Genomic DNA, 10,234 nt, shown 5'->3' on the forward strand with positions numbered 1-10,234 from the left:
AAGTCTGCTGTGATTGGCCAGATTCCATTCGTCTAGCTGTTCTTCATCCGTATATCTTATTTGTGATCAAGCCATCGTTCATGAACCATGCACTTGATGCCTCAGTTTAGTGTATCAGATGCCGAACTAAAGAATTTTGGAGCTCTGTGCACTATGGAACATTTACTTCTTCTTCCTTAAGCTAGGCAGAACATATGCTATGTTCTGCCTGTGAATATCATAACATCTCCCTTCATTATTATTAATAAAATATTGAAATCTTTCTCATCAGCGCCAATGATAGTTAAATATTATATGTATATAATTAATTTAAAAAATCAATGTAATTCACCCCGTCCAACTAATAGATAGGTTGAGCAACAGTTACTGCAAAATATAAATGAGTGAATGGTGTTGATGTGTATTGTCAGTTTGGGCTGGTTCTTATTGTTATTAGCTCTCCAATGGCTTAACGGTAACTCTGAAGGCTTATAAAGGCTAAAAACTGGTATCAGATGCCCAGGGTGGGCACAGCTTTGTGTTTAACAACAGACAAGTTTATTTTGGTTACCATCTACTTGTGCTGAGAATATAATTAATGATGATAAGAAAGCAATATTTTATTCAAGAAAAAACACGAGATATTCCAGAAAATCATTTTAATATTGATATTTCGGTTTACAGCTTCAACGATATTATGCATTTACATCAAGGCTGCTAACTGCCTAGAGTGTACGACTTATAATTGCTTTTCTCGAAGATAAGCGAACAGCGAATAGTTTTTATTGTACCGTGCATTTAATAAATGAAGTCATATAGGACACTTTATTCAATGATATTCTTATTTATGGGCCACATTTTACTGTATATTTTGATGTACAATGACTACTAATAGTTGGGTTACTAAACCCCGATTCTAGTTTGAACTCAAAATTATGGCCCACATAGTGTTTTTGTGTGTGTGTGTGTGTGTGTGTGTGTTTTTTACATCTTTTTGGTGTACTGATTAATGATCTGAATGATACCACCTCTAACCCTTGAGAGAATTAAAATATGTAATATGGCCGACAAGATCGTTGCCCCAACATAAAATTGAGCTGATGTATTAAATAGTATGATATCTTTAAGCCGATTACTATGTTTTTGAGGTCAGGGGATCGATTTCTTGCTTTATTTCACTTACAGGGTGATCACTTTTTAAAATGTACGAGTCGAATTACAAAAACAACTATAAAACAATACGTGAAGAACCACAATTCACTTTTTTGGTAAGCTACGATATTGGTTTGATGTCTGTTTTGTTTTGTTTCACTGTGTGTGAAACAAATAGAGCTACAACACAACTAAATTGATCAGTTGGAGCTATTTATTGGCACAAGCTTACAAAATAGTAGATTTCGTGAATTTTTAAACTACTTTGAGATGACAATAGACACCCAGAGACCATAATTTTCCAAAATTAGTGACCAAATGAATTATCCATGGAAAAGACAAGCAAACAAATAAAAGGCTAATAGACAGATGAATGATGACGGATATAATGGATTGATACTATTAAATAGATCGAGGTGTCTGTAAAACATTAGACCTGTGATTAAAAAGCCAATTCAAACTTTATCTGATTCATAAGTTTCTTTGAGGTCATAGCTGGAATACTCTTTGACTCGACTCAGTAGCGTCTTTCTACACCTGTTGTGGAATTATTTGTCATGTTACAGAAAACTATGTTAACTAACTGTAGCGGCCACATATCGTGGTCGAACAGGGATGTTCAGATGCGCATCCACATCTCATTAGTATGCATCGTCACGGGCGAAAGAGATTTGGACTGTATATCCTTGACCCACCCCAAATCCTCGAAGTCAAGGTTAGGCGGGTCTGGATCCAATGCAGGTTTGAAGATGTTCTCGCTTGGCGTTTGTGTGCGAATAATTCCGACGCTGATGGTACGAAATTCAATTCCAGAATTTTACTGAGGTTCTTCTTTGTAGTTTTGATCAATCATATTGTATACCGAATATCAGACGTATTGTCGATGTCTTTGCTTCTATAACACGCTGCGAAAAAATGCAGTCCCTTCATCAATAACTTCGTCCACAATTGATTCCAGGTTTCCAAAGCTGACAAATTTGTGGCCTATCAGAAGCACTTTGACAACTGTTGCTTTTCCACACCCAACATGTACGCTTCCGTCTTACGGCCAGAGAGAACGTGTAGGGACAGAAGTTGTGATACAATAGTTACACGCTTCTTTGCTGTAGCTCCTATCTCAAAAATTGTGCAATGCAAACTAGTCCCTTCCATATAAACTGGCCCCTTTCATAATAAGAGAGCTGCTAGTTTCCTGAGCAAGTAGTGATGAATGAGCGAGACGAATACATCAATGTCATCAGACATCATTGTAATGTACTAGCCCTCCACTTGCCGAGGTACTATAACATCTGTCTCTTCATATCTCGTCTTCAGGTCAGTTTTGGCAATCAGAAGTCTCAAACTGACGTCTTGTGGTACTGTATTGGACTCTGTTACTACCAATATGTGGTTGAAACTGTCCTCAGTTGCAAGAAGGTTCCTTGCTTCAACCAGTTACTAGTAGCAAATGATGTCAGTTAGTTGAACTTCGTTTCCTGTGACACTTATAGCTATATACGAGTATATTATTGTTAGATAACACGTAAATTCTTATTTACCAAAAGTAATGACTGTTCAAGCGTAGGATACATGACTTGTTTATCAATCGTGTATTTTTTTTTCTGTCAAGAAACTTGACATCAGTCACCTAACCGACGTTACCTGGGCACCTTACTTACTTGTTACATTTACTTTGGACATTTTGATAGGCATGCCAATTATTTTAAACAGAAATGCGTTCACCAAATAAATTATGTAAGAATTAATTCCTTTGGCTTCAAAATAATGAGAAGCAACATAAAAACAATTTTCCTAGTTAAAGACAAATCCAAGATAGCTAAGAAAATTTCTTGGCGCCAATCTTAGATATTTATACTTCCTCAAAGGTGCCAAAATGGCATTGCTTATGGTCATCTGGATCAAATAACGCATGAAATGAAGTATTTGACCCTAAAAACCTAATAGACACTAAAATCACTATCATATTTTATATATAATCAAAGATATGGCTGTTTATTTTTTACGGTAGTGGTTCCCAAACTCTTTTTAGTCTGAGGTTCTCTTGATGTGAATAAAAAAGTTTGAGGCCCCCCCAACCTATAACTTTAGCATGATGATTGAAAAACATTGCCGTAGTAAAAACAATAACATCTACTTTCGACATACTGTATCATTTAATTAATTCAACATAATTTTTATCGGCTTATTGTTTATTTAGAATTAAAATTAATTCAGCATTTTTTTTCGGCCCATTTTTGGCAGCACCCCAGAAAAAGCTTCACGACCACCAGGGGGACCGCGGCTCCTACTTTGGGAAACACTGCCTTACGGCATCTATCTTCACGGCCATCTTGGATATTTTAATTCCTAAAGGATGCCAAGGGAGCATCATTCAGATTTTTAATAAGTACAGCCGAAAGACATACATATAATATCTAAACACAATATGTACACTATATATATATATATATATATATTCGTTTTCTGGTCTACTGGCCGACTATAAGTTTGTAAGCCACATCTTACTGGGTTCTTTTTATTATTATTCGATAACTTCTAAGTCCGTGCCTCATATTTTGTCGTTGGTTCTAGTAGTTATTGATCACTTAGTTAGCAAGCTTCATTTTGCTGTTTGTTGTAGTATTCAGTGACCACTCAGATTATAAATTTTATTTTTACTCTTTGAAATAGAATCCAATGACAATTGAGATTTCAAGTTATGCACATTTTGCTGTTTGTTCTAGTATTCAGTTTCCACTTTTTTCCAAATTTTACCATCTGTATTTCATCGTTCATCCCCAATAGTCGCTAAGTATGTCTCACATAATAAATACTAAGAGTCATCGAGCTCTGAAAAAACTCTTTGATAAGAAGATGAAAGACGCCTACATAATTCTTTTCTATTGAGCTACGAAACTTCTCGTCGAATTTCCCAGCTCGCTTCACTCACTCAAGGAGGTTGTGATGGAGTGGGTAAACCCCACACCACAGCCAGGTTGAGTGAGGGAGGCAGGTCGGGGATGAGAACAGCAAAAAAAAAATCGTCTTTTTTATATTTTTTCGTTAGTACATTTCAAACTACATACTTTTAAAACTCCAGGGATTTATAGCGCTAAAATTTGAGGTTCGATAGCCCATTGTGCTCAACAGCAAACGAACAAATCCTCAGGTTGTTACTTCATGCTGCTCTTCACTTCTGTTATTTCAGTTTTTAACAGTCTACAGTTTCAGGTATTCCCGGAGTATTATTGAGAACAATCCACATCTTAAAAAGAGTTATTCACGCTGTTAAAGAAGACATTCTATAAGTTTATAGCTTCTTATGCTGCTACAGAAAAAAATATTTAGGTTATAAATGTGGTACAGAATCTTATATTGGAAATTATTTTCAAATTCTTGGAATTCCCACACCAAACTAAAGTATACTATACACATTTCTGGAGTTCCTCTATTACTCTACAGTACAGTTAGCAGCATGTAGAATGAATTCTGAGATTGGTTCATTCGATAGTACGTAGTTTTTTGGAGTTCCTACAATATAGAATCCAGTTAATTAAGACTCTAAGATAGTAAAACAAGAAAGATCTAGTTTATGAGTTCCTAGATTATTCCACAGAAAAGCACCTAGTTTCTGTGTTCCTGGATTATTCCACAGGAAAGTACCCAGTTTCTTGTGTTTTCAGACTGTTCCACATGATAGAATACAAATCTGGGGTACTCAATCATTCTACAGTATAATACATAGTTACTATAACCGTAGATTGTTCCATAATTCTGAAGTTTTCAGACTGTTCCACATGATAGAATACAAATCTGGGGTACTCAATCATTCTACAGTATAATACATAGTTACTATAACCGTAGATTGTTCCATAATTCTGAAGTTTTCAGATTGTTCCACGTGATATTACACAGTACTTGAATACCTAGATTGTTGTACAGGATAACACACACACATAGTTACCATGACCTTACATTTTCTACAGGATAACACACACATAGTTACCATTCATGGTAACTATGTGTGTGTTATCCTGTAGAACAATGTAAGGTCCCTTACATTGTTCTACAGGATAACACACACATAGTTACCATGACCTTACATTGTTCTACAGGATAACACACAGTTACTATGACCTGACATTATTCCATAGTGTATTAGAAAATGAGAAACATAATTCTTGCTTTTTTTCATTCAGCATATGTATATGAAATTTTTTATTCAATTCACAATTTCACATTACTTTGCACCCCTGGAAAATTTTCTGCGGACGTCCACGTATACAACAATTCATAAATTTTACACTATTTTCAATGTTAAACGATCTTACTTTATTATTATATTTTTCTACTTACAAAGGCCGTCAATAATTTTTAACTTTGAGAGATATAGATAGCCCTTTCATTTCATTTAACATAGGAAGGTCGTTAGAATAAAACCTTTGGGTTCGTAATTTATTTTCGCACAAAAAAAAGTTACGTTTTTATGGTTTTAAGCAACCGAGCAAACATCTTAGACAACCAGTAGACATTTGAAGGCGGAAACATGGAGGGGCGTTCTTTCTAGGGGCGTGCTCTAGTGGTCCAAATTTCCTTCCAGGGAAATAATAAGAAGCCCACGTGCGTTAACGTGAAGCGTTAAAACACCATCTGTTTTCTCACTCCTCCACCCTACCGAATCACTGGACTGACAGACATGAACTTTTTCAACAGTGAATGATACATTAAAGCTACGTACTTGTCGATAAGAGTAGAAATAAGTAATCCTCTACAGAAGACACAATCATATTATATTAACTATCTCACCCGAAACACAAAGACATATCAAGTATGTGGCTACAAATCATAATATATTCAGTGATAAAATTGGGTAATGTTTCGTATACGTTTTAAAACTAACCCATGTTATCAAAGACTGTAAATAAAGTCGACCCGTGTTAATAAAACCACCCTTGTTAATAAATTACTAACACATTAGTCTGACAGTTTGATATCTCGACAAACAACAACCAAATGAATCAAATATACCAGCACATTCACCATGACATAGTCTGATAGTTTGACATGTCATCTTTGACAAACCATAACCAGATAAACGAATCATACCAGCACATTCACCATGACATAGTCTGATAATTTGATATGTCATCCTTGACAAACCATATAAACCAGTAATACCAAAACGTTCACCATGACATAGTCTAACAGTTTGACACGTCATCCTTGACAAACCATAACCAGATAAACGAACTATACCAGCACATTCACCATGACATAGTCTGATAGTTTGACATGTCATCTTTGACAAACCATAACCAGATAAACGAATCATACCAGCACATTCACCATGACATAGTCTGATAGAGTGACATGTCATCTTTGACAAACCATAACCAGATAAACGAATCATACCAGCACATTCACCATGACATAGTCTGATAGAGTGACATGTCATCTTTGACAAACCATAACCAGATAAACGAACTATACCAGCACATTCATCATGACATAGTCTGATAATTTGATATGTCATCCTTGACAAACCATATAAACCAGTAATACCAAAACATTCACCATGACATAGTCTAACAGTTTGACACGTCATCCGTGACAAACCATAACCAAATGAATTAACGATACTGACAGTTTGATATGTTAATTTTCATCAACCTGATGCTAAACTTGAACTGTATCAACCAACCACAATATAGAAAGCTGCTAATATGGCCACAACGGAAGATTTTTGTGTGTGAGCGTGAGAATAGACCCAGTCTCACGCTCAATGCTTAAGTGTTAATAGCTCTGTCAACGAAACTAGGAAAAAAAAACACCACTCTTAATTAATTAACTACATCTCGATACATGGAAAAACAAATCCTAATACACTTCTAGTCCAGTTATCAAATAATATGAAAAATACGCAAATACAAAATAAATGAAATCTAAAACATGATAAACAAACGCTATCCAATTCACATGCGTTCTGCTTAACCCACATTTGGCCCTCTAGTAACCAGTTGTGTCCAGAATCTATCAGTTTTTGAAATGGGTTTATTTTTAACTACTTATACATCAAATCGCTTGTTGGTCATTTCAAGTCACACATATAAAACAATTTTAAAAAAATACCACCAACATTGTAATTAATCCCAATAATTACTGTTTGCATCTCCCATGTAATTTACATAAACAATTAGAGATCTGATTTTTTTTCTTTAGTTCTTTACATCGAGTGTGGTAACAGACTAAAACATAAAAAAAAAACTCAGAATGGTACAATGCCGGTAGTGAACGGTATAAAACCAGAGTTAAGCTACAACTGCGTTACAACACAACAGCACAATAAGTAGAATGATATATATATATATATAATAATTCATTAGAAAATCAGCGAACTAAAAGAAAAATAACTAAATAACATCTTTATAAGTTGTTGTTAAATTAACAACAACAACAAAAAAATATTACGTGTCAAAAAATCATAACGTTACACGTTTATTAGAACACCTATAAAAATACATTATAATAACATTTGTCAAAATATGACGTTAGATACAAACCTTTAACGAGTAAAAGAAAATTGTTACTTATACCAAATAACACTGAGGATTAACAACTTTATCCGATCAAAGGTGGTGAAGCACGGGCTATAGAAATGTCAGTGCATATAACTAACAACTGAATAATAACGAGAAAAAATCAAACGCCTTACTAGATTTTTGTGTAATTACAACTACTTTTAACAGACAACAGTACAATGGACTTCCAACAATTCCTCGCGCATGCGTCTGTCAAGCGACAGGGCGACAGTGATGCACTGTTTTACGAGTAATTTTCGTTCTTTTTTTTTTTCATGATATACAACTTAGACTTCAGCGGTGCCCGCCGCTGTAAAGAAGGAAACGGCTGGGAAGCTTAACCCCACAGTTGGGTGGAGTAAAAAAATAACAACATGAAGACATGGAGCTAACGGAATAAAAATTAAGATCGTATAGAACACCGATAAAAGGACAGACAAGAGTCCATTACAAGTATAACAGAACATATTAAATAACCTAGAAAAGAGAGAGAGAGAAATGTCTGTGACTGTCAGAGCCCAGAGAAAGTCACACCAAGGAAGAGAAGGAAAGAAAGCTTATAAAAAATATCTGGGAGAGTCATTACACACAGAATAAAAAACGTAGAGTGATGAAAAAAAACAAAAGAAGCTACGACCTGAAATGTAGTAACCCTTAGCATCCTGTTTCCTTGTAAAGATTAATACTGCACGGCTATGCTAGTGTTTCTTCACTAGTAGTAAACCCATTATTCAGAACAGTCTCTGTTGGAATTACGGACATAAATCACTTACAATACTAGCTTTAAATTGAATTAATTCTATATACACTAAGCACTCGTTTTCATCATTCCACAACTAGAATTACGTACCCCCAGCTTTTCCCAGTGAAAATCTACCAACCAACACAGCACATAGGAAGTTCACCCAGCCAAGACAGCTGCATTCTGGCGTCTAAGAAGAGCCTCAGCGAACTGTTAAACCATACAGTAACCTACCAACGCCCCTTTTTTCCGAAGCCGTTACTAGGCGGGGGTGTCTAGTTACTTCGGCGTCCCATGCTTGGTGAGGAATTCTCGACCATTATGTGCAAATCAGTCAGCAAAAAAGGGAACTAACCTCACGGAATGAATTGAGTTACGTAAGGTACCGGTAGGCGTCAAGCGAGTATAGCTTCCACTGAAGTTTTAAAACTTATAGCGAGTCCAAAACACAAACTGGAGTAATTCAGTCATCACTAATGGTCATGTGAGAAAGTCCAACATGCACGTGACAGTTCGATTGTTCTCACTGCAAGAAAGTAGGAGGGGGGAGGTGCTGGTCACGTGACTGCGAGAGACGCTCTAATTTTGTCTCCCTACCCATAAGGGAAATTTTAATTTATCGACATCGACAAACGCCATTCGAGATAATTAATCCAACACATTATCATTGATTACGATTTCCGACTGTTATACCCCAACCTACCTAGTTATACCCCAACCTACCTAGTGTAGTCAGTACAGGAAGCATTTCTTCTGTTATAAATATGTAAAATTGAGGATGATTCAAAAGGGCGACCACCCATGTAGACGATCAGGTACTGTAAGTGATGGTACCAAGGGTTTCTCTACCTTCCAACTTGTTGCCATCTTTGATTATACAACACAGAGATGAAAGACGAGCTGTAAACCGTACAAGTGCAAATTTCCTTGGTTTTAAATAACATATTTTAGTGTAAATAATTCTGACATCGTTGGGTTACAGTTAAAAGTGTCTTTGGTATCAAATTTTGTACCGCACAGATATGTACACACTAATGGAGAAAATGCTAAACCGATGATTTTTTTTATGTGTTGTAATTTTAGAAATCGTTTTCGCTTAAAAAACAAATACTTTTTTTACCCCTTATTAACAGAAATTTTTGAATATGACTCATTAATACATAATTTCCTTTCTCTCTCTAATAACTCAAATAATTAAGTATATTTTGTAAAATCCAAACGGAGACGTTCCTAAGTTTGAACTGATAAACTAGAGATAAGACAGCCAGTCAACAGTACTCACTGCTAACTCTTCAGCCAGTCAACAACACTCATCCGTTAACTCTTAGACTATTACTGTCTAACTTAACTATAGAATATTACCACCAATCCTTATAGTTCACTCATGGCCCCATCGTGCAAACCACGAGTCCGGCAAAGGATCACAGATGTTGACCTCATATTAAGTATGACTTATTTAACATGCCATGCATGAAAAGTTTCTCCTTTCAATATTTTCAAGTGAACTGGATTTTGTATGTTACTAATTGAGTTAAACATATTTGTTAGATTATGAAATAATCAGACACTACCATGAATGGAAGAATGTGCATGTATTAAAATTCAAACTTTGAAGATTACAAAGGCTGCTGTAACTTTTATCTAGCTTCGAATAAGATTATTAGTCAGGTACATAACCACGTTAACAACTAAAGATGGAAACTGACAGCAACATCAGTAGAGTAAAATAATAAAAGATGTTGTGTTGAAAATTCAAGATGAAAATTGGTAGCAACGTCCGTACAGTATAAATAATAAAATATAT

The 10,234-nt window shown here is 35.4% G+C and overlaps 1 protein-coding gene and 1 long non-coding RNA gene across 2 annotated transcripts in view; both read right to left on the minus strand.

Annotated features, from left to right (window-relative positions):
- Window positions 1-10,234, minus strand: part of LOC106459344 (matrix metalloproteinase-2-like) — a 79,836-nt gene that overhangs the window by 18,131 nt on the left and 51,471 nt on the right. The window lies entirely within an intron of this gene.
- On the minus strand, window positions 1,332-8,779 carry LOC111085754. The gene is made up of 2 exons (XR_002610556.1): window positions 8,539-8,779; window positions 1,332-2,568 (listed from the first exon to the last, which is right to left on the minus strand). It is a non-coding gene; the product is annotated as an uncharacterized LOC111085754 (long non-coding RNA).

The sequence above is a fragment of the Limulus polyphemus genome, unplaced genomic scaffold (genome assembly GCF_000517525.1).
Source record: "Limulus polyphemus unplaced genomic scaffold, Limulus_polyphemus-2.1.2 Scaffold595, whole genome shotgun sequence".
NCBI lineage: Eukaryota > Metazoa > Arthropoda > Merostomata > Xiphosura > Limulidae > Limulus > Limulus polyphemus.